Genomic DNA, 18709 nt, shown 5'->3' with positions numbered 1-18709 from the left:
CCTTTATCCTTTGAGAACAAAGCCCAAACTTTCTAGCATGACATCCAAGGCCCTTCATCATCTAGCCCCTGGTGACCTTTCTAACCTCATTCTTTATCCCTCTCTAACAGGTGCTGTCTGCTTCCATCACCCTCAGTTACTATGAACTCCTTGCATGTAATATGCTCTCTCTACTCCATACCTTCACATTTGCTGTTCCCTCTGCCCACGCCTTTTTTCTGCCCCACTCCACCCATCCACCCTCTTCTCCTCAGCTGGACCGTCACTAGTTACTTTCAAGACTTACTTTAGGTGGTCTTTCCCCTCGAAGATCTTTGGGAAGTATCCTTTTTTTTTTTTTTTTTTTTAACGTTTATTTATTTTTGAGACAGAGCATGAACGGGGGACGGTCAGAGAGAGAGAGGGAGACACAGAATCCGAAAGCAGGCTCCAGGCTCCGAGCTGTCAGCACAGAGCCCGACCCATGAACCGGGAGATCGTGACCTGAGCTGAAGTCGGACACTTAACCGACTGAGGCAGAAATTCAGTCTTGACAAGTATGTAGAAAGAACCGAGTGCAGCAAATGAGGAGGGGAAGGGTGTTTTCAGCATCCTGCAGCCCAGGCCAGGTTGGTTGTCCTCCACAAGTTGCAAAAGCCGTGACACTTTGAGGTACCTCTGTTCAGAGGTTCTCAACTCTAGATTCGTAAAACGAATGCACTCCAAGGAAACTGGATCGTTGACTTAGCAGTGGAAAGCCCTAAAATAACATGTCAAACTTTTGCAGTGCTTACAAATATTTTGGATTCAATAAAACCCCAAATATGTCCCTCTCTTGGAAATTTTCCCTCTTAATTTTGAAACACATGAGTCGTGTTGAGGAAGTTAATCTGTGCTTTCAAGTCAACCACACTTACCTCATTCACTTGCTGTTTTAGAAGATCTGTTTATTATTCCAGGAACCTTCAAGGTCCTTATTGTAAGCTTGCAGACTTAGAAACAGGAAATCAGATTTTATCTCAAGTGTAATTTTAACCTCAGCACTTAAACATTTCCAGTAGTTTCTAGACTTCATCAGAGAGCCACTTCAATCTCCGATCCTTGGAAGTATTCCACTTGGACAAGAGCTCTTGTGCCTAAACTGTACAGAATTTGCCTGTTCGTATCTCTATGAACCCTCAGTCAAAATGATTCCCAGCTCAAAATTACCTACACATCCTCTTATCTGTGTGGAATCTGCCGGAAGCAAGCCTGAAGAAGGCACCAAACTTAAATCATTGCAGTCACTAAGAACCATTCACTTAAAGCAAGAGTTTAGCTACTGATAATTCCAAGCACACTTCTTTTTTTTTTTTAATTTTTTTTTAACGTTTTTATTTATTTTTGAGACAGAGAGAGACAGAGCATGAACAGGGGAGGGTCAGAGAGAGAGGGAGACTTAGAATCTGAAACAAGCTCCAGGCTCTGAGCTGTCAGCACAGAGCCCGACGTGGGGCTTGAACTCACGGACCGTGAGATCATGACCTGAGCCGAAGTCAGCCGCTTAACCGACTGAGCCACCCAGGCGCCCCCCAAGCACACTTCTTAACAAAACTTCAAATATGGATTTTCTTCCTTGCAATAACAGAGAAAGAACATATTTACTGGAAAAGAAAAACTAAGCCTAAGGGTTGCAAATGGGTCTCGATCCATGTTATTCATTGCAACTCCTTCGGGCCTATTAAAGGGGAATTTAGGGAACCAGAGAGTAAGATATAATTAATGTAACTTGGTGTTGGTGATTTACTCAGTGACAAATTATAAGGCTGCTACTATAACAGGTTCCCACTAGCTCAGAAGGAACAAAGCTCTTCTGTTTTAAGGAAGGGTCATGATAGCAATTCTCAGATACATGTCATTTCATCTTTCCCAACGGTTGTACACCAACTGAAGACACTTTCATCTGGAGTCCTATTTGCGTGGTCTCCACTTGAAAAGACTTTTAACATCTAACGCTCTGGAAAAACTTTGTATTTTAAAATATAGATTGTTGTCCATATCTGCCATATTTTCCTGTCTCCTACCTGGGTTGCTATGAGCTGACCGTGTCCGCGTCTACAAGGGTTAAATCTGACACTAAAGGGACACTTCCCTCCTTTTTTTTTTTTTAAACATTTGCAAAACACTAGCTCTATTCAAAATAAAGAACCAACCTGATTTAAATGTACAAACCTTTTCCGAGAATATACGGATGGCGAGTGAGGATAAGAGAACATGTTCGGTAGTCCCATACCACACAGCCGGAAGCCACAAAACACTTGGATGCAAATGTCCCTAGCAGCTTTATTTGTTTTCCAAAAACCGGAAACCAATGTATAACAGAATGGATAAACAAAATCATAGTACGCTCACACGATGGATACTACTTGGCAAAAAGGAATACATGGTTCAACCTGTCAGAAACTTAATACCAAACGAAAGCACCTTGAGGGGCGGTTCCTTCCTAGCTGGCATCAACGTATCTTGATCCGCGGGCCTTTCTGAGAGATGATGCAGATCTTGTTTAATAAGCTAGTAGAGATGACCACACAATACTGCCTTGCAACAAAGGGGGTAGATCACATCGCTAAAAGCCTAAATCCAGTTGAGATGATCTTCTTAGTAGAATGCACAGACATGTTCTTACCATGCTCTTCTGAATCATGGCGATCCAGAATTTAAAGAACTATACTTCACATTTTCACATTCCTTTCTCCCATGTCATGTATTTCTTCAAAGAATGCCCGTTCTCCAAGGAGAAGCTCACAATCACTGGGATTTTTAAGTCACAAAACTGGTAATTGTGAGTCATTGGCTGATTCATCTTCTAAAGTAGCTAACCCTCTCATCTTATAACACGGACCTTTAATCCCTCCACTGGTAATTCAGAAGTGATTTGCAGCTGCTCTATAGCACCACTATTGTTCGTTGTTAAAAACATGTCAAGAGTTAGAGGTGTTTTCAAAAAAAACAAACAAACAAAAAACATAACAAAAAAGAAAGCTTCAACTGAAATAAGAGATTGCCAGAGATTTATAGTAGGAAAGCAGTGCTTTTAGGTAAGCGGGAGTCGAAATTTCGAGTTAATATTTTAATAATTATGTCTTTGGCCCAATTTCACTTGGATTTCAGTCCAACAATCCTCTCTTGAAAATATTCTGGGTAAATCAGTGTCTTCCCCCCATTCTAAAATGCCACCCTAAAAATGATGGGCTTTTTATTGGGTTCTGAAAACACTTGAAGAACAAACCAAAGTGAATAATCACACTCATAAAGCAAGAGGAAAACCCTTATATAATGCAGTCAGACACCTCTGAGCTTTCTGGCCAAAAGCCAGACGATTGCATACAGCTTTACTTAACTTCCTTTGTCAAAAAGACCTCAGGGGACGGTGGGGGGAAAGAAGTGTCTAGCTTTCACTGATCATTCTTAATCTCATTCCCTCGCGAGAGCCCAGCTCTACTAATATCGGGTGATTCCAGCTTTGTATGTGGGTAGGAAATGGGAGGAACCCCTTCCTCTAAACCCACACTTCTATGCAAAGGCATCTTCGGGAAGAGCTGTGTTCAAAAACCTCATAATCTCGCTACTTACTGGTCCCCAAGGACCAGCGGCATCAGCATTACCTAAGAGCTTGCCAGAAATGCATAATCTCAGACTCCACCCCAAACCTACCGAATTAGAATCTGAATTTTAATAAAATCTCCAAGTGACTCATAGGCACATGAAGGTTTGAGAAACCCTGCTGGGGCGTCTGGGTAGCTCGGTTGGTTGGGCGTTGACTTTGGCTCAGGTCACGATCTCACAGTTTGTGAGTTCAAGCCCCTCGTTGGGCTCTGTGCTGACAGCTCGGAGCCTGGAGCCTGCTTGGGATTCTAGGTTTTCCTCTCTCTCTGCCCCTCCCCTACTTGTGCGTGTGCACTCGCTCGCGCTCTTTCTCTCTCTCTCAAAAATAAATAAGCATTTAAAAAAGGAAAATGAGAAGCACTGCTATCAGAGTGCTACTACATCACCTCACTCACCTGTGAGCCATCAGAGTGGATAAATAATATCTTAAATTCAAATCAGACTTAAGCTAAAGTAATCCACCTTGATTCCATATAAGTTTGTTTAGCAAAGAATGCATGTTTTTACCCATGAACACTAAGAATTGAGAAGCGACCATCCCTCAATAGCTATACAGTGCTTGGTAAAGCCCCAGGTTTGGACTAGTCTTCATGAGTGTCGATAAACTGGGGAAATAGTAGCTTTCACGTACTAAATGCCAATAATCAATGACAATAGCCATTTTACCAGGCACTGTTCTAAGCCTGTACCATATTAACTTGTCGAATTCTGGAAACCACCCTGAAAGGCAGGCTCTATTATTATTGCCCCCATTTCAAAGATGAGAAAGGTGATTGATGGAGAGGTTGAGTGCCTTGCCTCAAGTCATAAAACTAGAGGTTGGCAGAGCCAGGATCCGAAGCCTACTCCAGAGCCCAGAGGCTTAACCATGAGGCCATATTACCACCAAATGCCTGGAGTACGATATCTCTGCTCCTCACAGCAGCCCTACAAGGTAGACAGTATACAATTGAGAACACTGAGGTCTCAGAGCTGGCAAACGATGAAGTCTGTGTGTTCCCCCACCCCCAGCCCCACCATGATTCCATGCCGGCTTTGAGCCACCTTCAGTGTTGCAAATCCCAACTATTCCTGGCAGGCTGGCTACATCTCAGCCTGGTACGATCAGAGCCCAGGACTTCAGTTCCTTCTGTCAGTGTAACAAAGGTAAGAACGCCTTATCTCATGCCTTCCCCCCGCCAGCCGAATTCAACGTGTATATTTTATCTGTATTTAGCGCAGCATATTTTACAAGGCTGGGGATTCAGCCCTGTCCACTGTGGTTCTTCATGTATGCAGGTCAAACCCTGGTCCCGAACACATATGTCTAGCAACGTGCTTGCCCTGGAGGGCCCCCGCCCCGCTGCCTCACTGGAAAGCCATGTTTTAGTCATTAGTATTCTGGTCAGACAGGAAATCTCCCTTGCAGAGCTGCGGTGGAGGGGAATGAAGCTTTGCACACTATAAATAGTGATTTTATTAAAATGTAGAAAAATTGTTGAGAAACAGAAGAGAGGTGGGGGTAGGGGGTTGCCACGGCAACTCAACCCTCCCTCAGTTTTCAAAGAGCAGAGAAGGCTAAGGAATAGTAAATAGAGAAAAGGAACCAGGTGACACGTGATCACAAATGGAATGCGACGACGATCGGAGGGACAAGTTTCAGACTGACTGAGGAGCTGGGAGGCAGAGGGTGGGCCTCAGGAGGAGATGTCCTTCCTCCAAGTGCAAGGAGCCTGGAGGAGGTAGATCTTTGTCACCACCTTTACCGCATGGCTCAGCCACACAGGTCACCAAGCAACAAGGCCGTGGACAAACGATTTATGGATAAATGAGTATCTCTCACGAAGAAGCAGGAATTCTGCTGGCATCCTCCCAGGAGCTATCCCCCATGACCTCTGTGTGTATTTGTAGGTATTGGCTCTGGGACCCCCATGTTTCATCCCCACCCGTTACCCCAGGATTGTTGATTGACTCCAGGGAGATCAGGAAAGATCAAGATGGTCCAGAACTCCACCGACTTATTTGACATTAGATAAATTCCCATGTAACAAATTCAAAATATATTATTGAGGAAAACTAGGATAAAAGGATAACCTTTATTCAGGACTTACAGGTTACCTAGTATTTGCATATTCTCTCATTTAATGCATGGGAGAGCAGCCCTAGCAATCTGGGATTACTCAACCTTACAGTAGCCGACGAAACCCGGTATGCAGCTGAGACTGAAATAAAGTGATTACTCTCTCCGGCCCGCAAGAATTTCCCATCTCTCCTGGAGAACGGAATTCATGCTGATGGCCTACCTCATCTTCAGGCTGGCTTCTTCACACATTGTGACAATTTGAACAATGCACTATCCCCACTAATTAACACGTCAGCTTTTGGGGGTGGGGAGGGTGGAAAGAGTAGGGGGAGAGAGAGGGAGACGTCCCTGTAGATACACACAAGCTAATGCGTGTGTATCTTTCTGCTAATGGAGAAGAGCAATGCTGGAGATAAACAAAAGATTGTCCAAAAGTCATTTTGAAGACTGAAATGCATGAAGTTACTTTGTAGCGGAGCTTGCCAGCGGCTGTTTCAGTTAATTTTTCAATGAGATTGCATTTCCACCCCCACGCACTCTGAAAGAGATAGCAAGGGGAAGGTAGTTAAGGGGAAAGTAGTCTGGGATTCAGAGCTGGCCCCAGATGACCCACAGCTCACCTTGCAGCACCGCGAGCCATGCCACGTGACACCTGGGGTTCAGCGTTCACTCTACCCGCCTCCCCACCGGTCAGACCTCATGCACACGAGGCAGGGCTCAGGAACTCCGACATCATGGCTGAAGGGAGGAGTGGTGCCAAAGAGAAGCTGCCTCATGAGGCAGGGTGAAGGCATCCTTGGGCTGGAAAAAACATGATGCAAAAGAGGGAAGGTTCTGGGTGAGATCAATGCATACTTGATCACCATACCCCAGAAGAGCACCCGCTTGGAAAGGTAAGTTCTGTAAGTCCATAGACAGTCAAAATGGTGCATAGTAGGTCATCATCAGAGAGGAGAAAGCTGACACTTGGAGAAGGTAGATCATGAATTTGAGCCGAACACCAAATCTTTGGGGCTGATGCTCTCAGTAGTCCTCTCATTTCTTGAGGTAGGGGGCAGGCAGGAGGGGAATCTGTAGGCATTGCTTAGAAGGGCATTGCTACAAAGTCGAAATGAGAGAGACTCTAGACTATATGTTTGCAGCCTTGCCTGGGGAGTTGAAAAGGGGCACCAATATTCACAAGCGCAAACTGGGAAGCCACAACTTGGTTGGGTTTCCGGTACTGAAGCCAACTGTGCAGTGGCTCAGTGGCGTCCATTTCTACCAGTCATCGAGTGCGGTCTTTCCCTAGTTGTACCATACACACACACACACACACACACACTATTATTTCTCTAGTCTCCCCCTTCTCTTCCCTTTTCTCTTTTGTGAAGTCACATACAATCATTCGTTTTTATATTAGCCGCACTTATCTATCCAGGGCAAGTGTTAGCATTTGTCCAGCTAAATCCCGGGGCCCCAGTTGCCAAACGACTCCCCCCGAGACTGCACTAACACACAGCCAAGAAATGCTTATAGCAATGATAACCAGTATTTACTGAGCACCTGCTTACAACGTGGAAAACACTGGGATAACAGCTCTCATGCATTCAGGTTCCTGAATGTCTCATCCAGTCCTTAGGACAATGCAACAACCTTGGGAAGTGTTACCATCCCTACTATGCTGGTGAGACTCTGAGATGGAGAGGTGTCAGGAACTCCCAGAAAGTCACAGCACTGATCAAGGACTGGGTTGGAGAAATATGACCTGCTTCCCCTTTGCCTCCCCAGCATTTCAAATATATTTAATTTCGTCTAAGTTGCGTGCCTTAAGAATAAATGTTTTCTGTTAAGCTATCTTAACTGGTTCAGTATTCAGTTCATAATCAACTGATTCTACTTTGTAATTAATCTTTGTTTTCTCAGTGATGAGTTTATATATGCCTTCTCCCACTCCCCGTTTCTGCCACTCACATCAATTTCTTCATATTCTGGTATCCGGCAAACCATCCAGCCTCCTTCTCTTGTTCTCTTTTCTGATCTTAGTTTCCTGCATTAGGAAGGTAGGCGGGACTGAGTGAGCTCACGGCACGTCTTTCCCTTCATTCTACAAAGCACCTCAGGTTTCCCATAACCCTTTGAGCCACCTCCTCCTTGCACTACCTTACTCTCTCACTCCTTATTTTCCCTTATTCTTAAACGTGTGGTCCTCACACAGTCTGGGGGTTTTTTTCCATATAATTCAAAAATTATTTGGACCTGGCGATATGGCCTCATCCCAGAACTATATGCGGACGCCTCTCCGAGGTCACTGGCTTTTCTTGGGTCTTACCCTCTTGACGTCTCCATTTTTGTTGGTTTCCATGACATGGAACTGCCTTACTTCTCCTCATTAGTAATTATTCCTCTTTAGCCTTCCTCAGGCTCCTCTTCTTCCGTCTTTCCCATCAGTGTTCTGTTGCCAAGGTCTAGCCTTAGCCCTCTTCCCTTCTCCCTCGGTCCCTTCCTGTGCCATGATACATTCCCATTCTATGACTGTCTTTGGAGCTAGCTCCTAATCCATATCCTTGTCCTCAGCCTCTCTCTCTGGCACCTCCATTTCCAACAGCTAGCAGGTCACTGCCACTGGGATGACTCACTGGCATTTGCCACCAAAACTGTCCCGGCAGAGCAATTTCTGTTACTGAACCAGTCCCTTTTTCTGACTTGTCTATTTCTGGCAAATATCACCATGTCCTCAGTCACCCAGGTAGAAAAATATGCTGTAATCTTGGACTCCTCTGTCTTCCTTACCCACTAGATTCTCTTAGCTTTAAAATATAACAAGATTTGACCTCCAATATCCCCATTTAGGTACCTTTAGTGACCCTCTGTTGCCTGTCGACAACGTGCCAAGTCTCACCTTCGTTTTTCATTTCCTCTCTCCATTGGTAGCCCAAAGCAACCTTTCTTATCCTAGTTTGCCCCAACCAAATTAGACCCTGCCTTGTTCTCACATAAAGGTGAAGCTTTCCTGCCTCCCTGCTCTGATCCATACTGTTCCTGACACCTGTAACACCTTCTCCTCCAAAACGCACAAGTCTTTTCTGACCTTCCTACCCACAACTTCATGAGTCTTCTTAAGTTTTGGTGGTGTTTTTCATGCTCTAAGACTCTTTGTTTTTCTCTATTTGTTTCACCTCCTGAAGCACCCTGTGGATTCCATGCCTCAAGGGTCTCTGTTTTCCCGTCACCCTTACATGATGTGTGAGTGGCAGATTCTCTTGTATCCTTGATGAATGGAATGGAGTCAGGGCTCAGTGGCTGTAAGGGAAGAACCAAGTTGCCAGGACCTTCTCCTCTCCTAAACCCAAGCACATATTCTTTTAATTGTCCTACTTTCTCATCCTACAAATGAGCCTCCTGTTCCCCCTATGGCCTGAATGACTGCCATCTCCCTCTGTGAGCGGTGAGATCTTAGGAGTAATGGCCACGACTATTGAACACTCCCATGTGTCATGCACCATTCTAAGCATGCACCCGTTTTAACATCTTTAAACCGCTAAGAAATCCTGCAAAGTATAATCTCTATTTTACAGATGAGGACATTGAAGCACAGAGAGGTTATGTGGCACGTATACATTCCAACAGCTAGTACGGAAGGAGCCAGATTCTCACCCAAATCCTCTGGCTCCAGAGCCCATGTCAGACCACAATGCTACGATGAAATGCAGATTCAAAGTGGGGAGATTTTACTTGTAGGTTTGGATGGCCAAAATCTCAAAACCTGGATGGGTCTTTCGTGTGTGGCCAGATATGTACAGATGTGCATCTGATCATGAGTGTATGTGCAGTGGAAAGGGGGACGCGTGTCTGTCTTCGTACTCTGCTGTTCAGCTGGTGCTTGTGTATTTGCTATCGTTTCCCCAACACAAACTTGCTAAGAGAAGCCAGTACCATCCGTGACTTTATTCTGCCACTGGAGTCTACTCCCGGGCTTGTCACATAGTTTATGACCCACAATTTGAGGGCCGAATTGTATTTTCATGTATAAAATGTTCAATCCACGCATCTCTGTTAAAGCTTCTGTTGTCTGCCCCCACTTCTCCCAGCCTCCCGACTCACACCCACTCTCTTACAAAGCAGGTGCAGTTCAGCAAAATGTAAGCAAATCAGCTCTGAATGTCAAAACACGACTTTACTCAATTATTAATTTGGGAGAACCAGGAGAACAGCAAATAAATATCCCAACGAGGTCATGCTATGAAGTATGTGAAATCCTCTTAGATCTAATATTTAATTTACACTCTACTGCCTGAACAAGTTTCCAGCCCCCCAGATTCAAGCCAGAGGCCAGGAGACATGGCGTCAGATGATGACGCCAGATGACGTCAGATGAAGACTCAGCAGCTATAGAGACCCAGTGCAAAGGCCAACACTAAATGAGGGACAGCTTCCCAGGAACAGGTGCCCAAAGGGCAGAGGCAAAAATGCTTCTCTAAACACACCAATTAGCTCAAACACAGGAACGAGAGCTTGGGCCCTGACATCTGGATAAGTCGGGCTGCAGGTCAGGGCTTGGCCTCAAGATTCTGCAGGCAGCCAGGTTCTGGACCAACGTCAGCCTCTTGCCGCTCTGTGCTATTCAGGCCAGCCAAAAGGGAGATCCACGCATGTGAAGTGCCACCTAGGGCTGAAGCAAGGGGACAGGTGCCTGACAGCCGCTCTCCGGCTGTAACACTATGTAGGTGTTGGGGCCACAGCAAATGCCAAAGAGGAGAAGGGAGGAAGAATGGAGAGGTGGAGAAGCAACAAAAGAAAGAGACTCAGAGAGTGAATCCCCTGCTCATTCCACTCACCCCACTTCACCTAACATCCTTTGTACCCATGTCTACAGCCATCGTCCCCTGATCCCCACAGGCTGCCTTCCTGTGGCCTCCAGACTTGGGGGGTCTGCCCCCCATCTCTCCCAAGCTTCTGCCCAGGCATGTGTGGCACACATGGACTGTTTCCCTTGTCCTTCTGTGCTCATGAACTGGAGATTCACTCTCTCCTCTCCTCTGATACCTCCCAGAGCAAGGATATGTCCACTCTTAGCTCAGCATCCCAAGTACGTAAAGCAGGCTCAGCTTCTAGAGTCAGGAAATGCATGAAGGCTTAGGATACGGAAACAAATCTTTCAGTCACCTGTTTCAGCAGGGGACGTCTCAGGGCCTGGTGGGAATCAGCTGTCAAAGTATCTTTCATCAGACCTCCCGAAGGGCACCCATACGGCTCGGACCCCACCCAGAGGGAGACCCAGGTCCCAGACAGGTCCTGACATACCGAAGGCTCTATCACAGGGCTAAGGAATAGGGAGGGATGGGTTTGGCTGCCCCGGGGCTGCTCAGTCTGCAGAGCTGACTGATGACCCTATGCCAGCTAGTGAGGGAGGAAATGCTACCAGTGAACTCAAAGTAATCCTGCAGCAGAAAAGGAAGTGGCAGCTAGAGCCGGAGCCCCACCCCACCCTGAGCATGCAACAGCTTCCCAAGAAGGTGCAGGTTACTCAAAGTAACACATTCGTTCTGGCTCCTCAAAGTCCCTTTTAGACAAAATCTGATTTTAATGAGCATCAAGGGCAACCCTAAACCGACACCTTTGACTTGGTCATTGGGGATGGTCCGTGGAGAACTGGCACATGACCCCTTTATTTCAGAGATCTTTGGTGGCTTTTCTCTTCTGCAGTCCTCGACTTCTGCAGGTCTGATGTTGGTGACGGAGCCTCAAGACTTTGTGAGAACGCCCTTTCCACTGTTGGACAGCTCCCGGGCAGCTAATAGTTGGTGAGCTCTGGTCAAGTGCCCCACTCTGCGTTAGCCACTACCCATGAGTTCTCTAACCCCACCAGGTCAGTATTGTTATAAATCCCATATTCAGAAAAGGAAATTGTGGCTTGGAGACGTTGACTCACTTGCCTAAGATCACGATTGCTTGAAAGTGGCAAAGCCAGGACTCAAACCCTGAGCTCTTAACTAGAACAGAGTTGCAAACTGTAATCCCTCCAAAGGGCTGGGTACCGGTGAATCAGTGAAAGCCATGCAGGTGTAAGAAAGGTGGAGGAGAGTGGCCTCTGTGATGACCTGGGAGGGGGCAGCTGCCATCCTGGTACTGTTTATTGTTTCATGACAGAACATGAACCTGAGTGATCAGCCCTTCAGGGTTTTCAAGAGAGGTTATAAATACAGATGTATAAGCATAACTTAATTTGTATTGTTTACTGATGGAATTTTTAAAAATCGTGGTGCAAGCCAATACCGAACAAGTCTCGTAACCACATCTGTGAGCAGGTTTGTGGCTACGCCCATTGTAACGCTGCTCTAGAGCCCAGGGTGTTAACCACCAGGTTCTGTTGTGTTAAAATGATCAGATAGGTGTATCTCTGGTGGTTTGCAGCTTTTCTTCCTGTTATTTCCGTCTGCTGGCCCCAGTTCTGCCATCTGGAGCAAGAAGTGTTCCAAAACACTCTCCTGTTCTCTTCTCCAGACTAAATATCCCCAACGGCCCCAAGCATTCCCTTCCTGGTTGGTTTGTAGGACTTTTGCCATACTGGCTGCTACTCCAGGCAAGCCCCACACACACTCCCACCTGCTCACATCACTCCCCAAACCCACTGCTGGAAACTGAGCCATACACTTGAGGTTTATCTGCGTCACACAGAGCAAGGCAGGCTCCCTGACCCACCGAGACTCAACCAAACATGGAGCTCAAAGACACTTGGCTTACTGGGAGCTCAGGTTAAGTGAAGAGATTCTGGTCCCTCTCCCCAGTGAAGGGCTTCTCAGTCTCCGAGGTGATTTCACTGCCGTGAGGAATGACATCCCCAGCCACCAGCCCTTCCCACCATGCTCCCAAGTAATCACCCCAGTCCTCGCAGGGACTGCTCCAGGGCTAGCCCACTAACACGTATGGCTGTCAGGCCCACACCTGGCTGACATTCCCTTCAGTGAAGAGAATTTGCACACGGCACCAAGGATCCATCCTTCTGTGTTGTGAAACAAACCTCACCCTCCTCCCCAGTTCCTCTCTCCCAGTATCTGGGGAGACTTTCCCCTGATTCATCTTGCCCACCCAAGAGTCACCCCCATTTCCTGACACTCACTGCCCCAAGCATGCCACGTGGAGACTAAAAGCCTGGCTGTCACCACCTGTGGGTCAGAAGCAAAGTGGGGGGACAAAGGTGAGAACCCAGTGGGTCTGAGGAATAGGTCCAACAGCTCAGCCCAAGCCCTCCACACTCCGTAGCTGTGGGCCTTCCATCTGCTTCTTTGGTTCCAGTCCCACCTCCTAACTTCCCTTCTGAAATCAGGAAATGCAAATCTGGAAAGCCGCTGTAGAAACTGAGAAAAACAAAGTAGCCTATCTTCGACTCTTGCTCTGCCTGCTGGCCCTTCCCCATGGCCACGGGGCCCGGGACTGAGCAGAGCAGCTGGGTTTTCCCCTGAGCAGTGACTCACAGATGTCGTTTCTCTGGCACAGGCTCTCACGAAGGTCCCAGCTGGGAAGGTTGCCTGGTGGCCAAGTGATCCCTCACAGCTGCCAGCCCAGTGACAAGAGATTCCAGCTGGTGCTAGGTGACGAAGAACAGGTCTGGGCTTTGTCCCTTGGCTACGGGACCTGTCTGTCCCACTTGCTAGACTCAGGATGTAATCCATCTTCGAGGTTACTGAGCGCCCAAGCCCTCAGCCCATCAAAACCACTTTAGTAAAATTCGATTTCTGGAAGGGCACCATGACCACCTCAGAAGAGCACTGGCTTCTCAGTGGGCTCAGGGCAGGGCTCTGGAGCTGCCCAGTTGCCCGCCAAGTGCCTAACATTCAAACTAACAAGGGTCCGCAGAGAAGGACGAACCACCAGGGACACGCCCTACAGCACACAACAGCAAAAGGCTCGTGCAGGGTAAGGGCCAGGCAAGACCGATTTTTTTTTTAATGCTTATTTATTCTTGTGTGAGAGAGACAGAGCACAAGTGGGGGAGGGGCAGAGATCGAAGGAGACGCAGAATCCGCAGCAGGCTCCCGGCTCTGAGCTGTCAGCACAGAGCCCGACATGGGGCTCAAACCCATGAACTGTGAGATCGTGACCTGAGCTGAAGTCAGACACTTAACCAACTGAGCTACGCAGGCGGCCCTGGGCAAGACCAATTTTAACATTGCTTTGGACAGCTGAATCCTCGCTCCGCCCAAAATCTCCTGCAGAACTGCAGTTCTCAGATCCAAAAACAGCTTCTCAGGTGGAAACCAGGAGCCCGTCCCCACTCAGACTCCCCTCAGTCCTGCCCCCGGGGGGCGGGGGGGGGGGTCCTTAGCCTCTTCCAGGGAGTCACTCGGACTCCACTTGACATGCATGGTCGAAAACCCATGGTTCAACCCCTCATTGCACAGAGGCTCGCAGAACATGCCATGCGTTTCCCTAAGTCACACGGTGACTACATATTACAAATTCGACCCTATTACAAATTCAGCCAGCATAAAAGGGCTTGCAGACCAAGCTTTCAGCGAACCGAAACGTCCGTCCAAATGGGCAGCTCGCGCAGGTAGGAGGAGTAAGAGAATCCACACATGAGAGTAATTTTAATTTTTCTCAGCCACTTTCTAGCTGCCTGTACTCAGGCAAGCCACTGTATCTCGGCGGGCCTGGGGCGAGGACTAGGTCCAGTGCCACCAACTCTCCTCGCCTTAAGGAGACCTCACCCTCCCCTGCAGGCACTTAGTCTGCAGCTCTTTCATCACCATAATGTCAGGCTCCTGTGCTCTGTCCATCCAGCACCTCTACCTCTTCCGCTGCGGGATCCCACATCCGGGCTCCACTTGGGGTCCCCACCCAAGTCACATCCAGGACTTTGATAAAACCTGCCGCTTCTTGGGAATGTTAAAGACTCCAACACCCCATCTCACCCAGCCCTCAAGCTCTCCCAAATCCCCCTGCGGGGCTCTGATAACTTAGCAACACCTTCCACCTTCACTCTCTTTTCCCCCAGCCTATCCACCTCGTCCTGTCTTCACTCCTGCCAAGAGGTGGCCCAGAGCCCTGGACTGTTGCCTTGAGTACTTTCTGGCTAAATTCTCAACTCCAAGAACCCTTACTATACTGCTATCACTCTCCAGCTCCCTCTCCAGGAAATCATACCTCAGATCGGGTTGGGGACTACGGTGGCCTCCTCGCTCCTTTCCCCAGACGGTAGAGTCCTGATGGAGAAGATCACAGAGCCACGAGGACAGGAGCACTGCCCCATCCTGCCTTCCCACCGCACTCTGGACAGAGCTCAGTCTGCCTCAGTGGCCTTCTTTCTGGTCCAGGCTCCAGAGCCCTGACTCCACCAGTCTGGTTCTCAGCAAAGCCCGTCTCCTTCTCTCTCATCAAGTAAGGGCCCCAGGCCTTACCTGATGGCTCTCCCTCCACCTGTACTCTGATGTCCTCCCTCTCTGAATTCTCTTCTCTTATTTCCCCTACATCCCTAACTACTCATGCTGGACCCATTTCTCTCCATACATTTCTTCCATCCCAAACCAAAAAGTCTCAAACAAACGAGACACTTATTTAATCTGACATTCCCTTCTATCACCACCCCTTTTCATTAATTCCTTTATATTCAGATTCCTTCAAAGGGCAGCCCTGAGTCTTTTTCCTGTCTCATTTCCCACTCCTCCTTCTGCCTATGGCCTCAGCCTCTGCCCCACACCGTCCCATTGAAAGCATCACCCCAGTGTTGCTGACTCCAAATGCCTGAGCTCAGCTGCCTTTGACTCTGCCACCTGCCGCCACTGGGGCTTCTATGCCATCACTGCCCCCAACTTACCTTCTCTATCTATGACCCTGCCTTCTCCATTCCCCTTGTGGCTTCTCCTTCTCTTCTAGGTCCCTAGATGTCCCTGCTTTCCCCTCTTCTGCTCCCCTGCCCCTAGTGTCATCTCCTCTATGTTGGAGGCCTCATCTGTGCAGACTCCAGATCTCCTTGGAGACCCAGCCCCAGCCTGTCTCCTGAACTCCAGGCAACATCCAAATCCCCCTGAACTACCCACCCATGTCTGCCATGGACCCCTCAGAGCCTGCAAGGTCCACCCAGGTCACTGAGCCTGTGACTGTACCCCTAAAGTATCTCTTACCAGTTCATACCCACGTTGTGTCAGCTGGGACAAGCAGTATCTTTCCCTCTGGCCTCCTCACCTTCTGTGTCACTTGCTCCCATTCTGTCCCTCAGCAGGCAGAGTGATCACCCCTAACAGGAAAATCCAATCATGTCACCCCTATGCTTGAAAGCCCTCCAGGCTCTCTACCTCCAACAAAAGGTCCAAATAGCCTTTGCAGAACCTTCTGGACAGACACTACGAGATCTGGCTCTTGCCACCCTCTTCACGCACCTCTCCTGGATCTCCTGCTCAGGCGGCCCCCGTCATAATGAATTGCTTATAAATCCCTTGGCCTTCCAGGTTGTCTTCCCTTCATGCTTTCACAAGTGCTGGTTCCTCTTCCTAATTCTTCACATGGCTAATTCCCACTGGCCCTTCAGTGCTCAACTCTTAGTCACTGATTCTGGAAACTTCCATGGCCTCCTCCAGCCCCTCCCTTTCTGTGCTCCCACAGAGCCCTTTCCTCCTTCGTGGCACTTCTCCTGTGCCACAGTAATTGGCTGTTCACTAGCCTGTGTCCCCATTAGACCTTGGGGGTTTTGAGGACTGGCATTGGGTCTATCTGTTATGTTCCTAGTACCCACAGTCCAGTCAATGCTCAACACATTGTTCTGAATAAATGAATGAATGAGTGAACAGAGAGGCTGCATTTTCTCAGTAAGCCTCAGAAGGCACTTGATTTCCAAGAAGACTAAAAATCTAATTTTTCTGGGACTTTTGCCTTTTACAGCGTCCTTCCCATCCTGATCAACAAGGAGCCTTGGGGACATAGGGGATCTGGATTGTTTCATCCGAGCTGCTCTCCAGGGCACCCTCTGCCCTCGTCCCCACACACCATTGTGTGGGGACCTCCTCCTCACTCCCTTTAGCTCACCAGTAATGATTAAGGGCTCAATGAATGCAGGGCACAGACCAGAGTAGGGAAAAAGGACTTGTTTTCCTTTGAAGAGAAAGACCTATTCTTGCCCTCCCTTGCTGGGGTGACAGGAAACACCTGAAGATTGTTGATAAAGCATCATGAAAACAGGTCAACCACCAAACCTGAAACCCAGAGAGCACTTACCAAGAAAGGAAATGTTGATGGGGTACTCAGTAGAGTGAGCCTTCATCTGGTGCCAAACCAGTGAAGACTTCCTGGAGATGAACTTTGGCTGGGTCTTCAAGAGGCTGAGAGAAATAGAGGGGCAGCAGATATGAGCATCGATGGGCGGGTATTAACAGACAGGAATGATGTGAGCAAAGACAGACAGAATGGGAGATGCCTCGCGGGCCATGCCGAGCAGTGACAGGCATAAGACGGTGAACTTTGATGGGGACACATCTTAAGGGCCCAACGGGATTCTGAGCCTTCACAAAAAGCAACATGGGGGTCTGAAATGGAGTGAAGGTGAAGGGAAGGTGCTCTGCGAAGGATTCTGAACAAGTACCCTGCAGGTGTAAGATGACCCCGGGGCAAGAGGCTGGAATCTGTTGATTGAAAATTGAAAGGAAGAAGCCAATATCAAAGCACCAGTTTTGACTCCCAAACAGCACACCAAGACCAGAGGGGCAAGGGTTAGTCCCCTCCTTCTCCAGGGTTTCAGAGACCCTGCACTGCACAGGGCATTGACCTGCCGACCTTACTTAGGCCAAGCAGCCAGAGAGCTCTGTGCTGCCATCTGGTGGTGGTGGAGTGGAAGCCCGGTCTTGGTCGGTCCAGGACTCACCATGGCGGGATGTGGCCAGGGAGGGTGTTGGGAGTAGACTCCGGAGTTTGCTGAGACTCTTCGGGGAGCGTTGAGGTGGGAGATGCTGACACTGGGGTTCTCAAATCCTTACTCTTTGTAAAAGGTGCAGTTTCTTTGCTCTTTCCGTTGCCTCTTTTGGGCCCTTATGTAGCATAGAGGCTGGCAGAGCAGGCATTTTCTTTTTAATAGTAATAATGAATTAACAGTTGTTGAATGCCAACCATGCACCAGGTACTTATATATATTATTATCTAAATTATTCCTTATAGCAACCCTGAATGAGTATATTATGATTTTTTTTAATAGAAGAAGGAACTGAAGCCATGGGCAATCCTCTGAGTTACTGGGTACTTACCGAGCACCATTGTATGTCGTGCCGTGCTAGGCACTGGGGACGTGGAGGTGAATGCCAGGGGTAAGGTCTGCCTTCCTAGAGCTAACAGCCTGGAAGAGGAAAAAAGACATTGTGCATATAGTACCTTAGTAATTAACTGATTTTATTGTGATTCATACACTAAAAAGGAGAAGAGATACAGAATACTTACAGATGTTAACTAACTTTCGAGTCCTTTTAATAAAAAATACGCATGCCTCTTCCAGCCTGACTCGCATTCTTCTGCATGACGTGAATACTCTTTTCTTCTTTGGTTTTTACTCCCCTACTTTGGATTCTGTCTCCTCATGGAATCCATATTTTTTTTCCTCTCTCTTCCTAATTTATTCTTCTTTTCTGCCAATATTATCCCTTCTATCCTTATTATCATTTGTTGAATGCATCCCTGCATAAGTGAAAGAAAGAATGAGTGAATGAATGAATTCATGAACACAAGTATTGCACAAACATGCGTCACCCATCCACTGTGGGTCAGACACTTAGTGTGCTTATGAAAGCACGGTTCCTGTTCTCGAGTTGCTCACAGGCTAGTGGGGACAAAAACATGGCAACGAATAATCACAATACTGAATAAGCACACAGAGGAAAGAGAGGGCACCAGGCTGAGGTACTTAACTGAGCCTCCTTCTCAGGGTGATCTGTAAATGTTAGCAGCATCTGGCCAAATTCTGGCTGTCCCAGCAGATCCTTTGCACTTTGAAAAAGTCCTATGATGGTTAAAACCCATTTATGTTGTGTCAAAGGTATGGGTGCCCTCCTTACTTTAATTTACTAG

At 47.7% G+C, this 18709-nt stretch overlaps 1 long non-coding RNA gene across 1 annotated transcript; it reads right to left on the bottom strand.

Annotated features, from left to right (window-relative positions):
* Positions 1-5680: 5680 nt before the first annotated feature.
* Positions 5681-8823, bottom strand: LOC113599206 (uncharacterized). The gene is made up of 3 exons (XR_003419934.2): positions 7640-8823; positions 6307-6487; positions 5681-6224 (listed from the first exon to the last, which is right to left on the bottom strand). It is a non-coding gene; the product is annotated as an uncharacterized LOC113599206 (long non-coding RNA).
* Positions 8824-18709: the final 9886 nt, after the last annotated feature.

Source organism: Acinonyx jubatus, chromosome C1 (genome assembly GCF_027475565.1).
Source record: "Acinonyx jubatus isolate Ajub_Pintada_27869175 chromosome C1, VMU_Ajub_asm_v1.0, whole genome shotgun sequence".
Classification (NCBI taxonomy): domain Eukaryota; kingdom Metazoa; phylum Chordata; class Mammalia; order Carnivora; family Felidae; genus Acinonyx; species Acinonyx jubatus.
The sequence above is the reverse complement of the archived record's forward strand: the minus strand, read 5'-3'. Positions and strand labels throughout refer to the sequence as shown.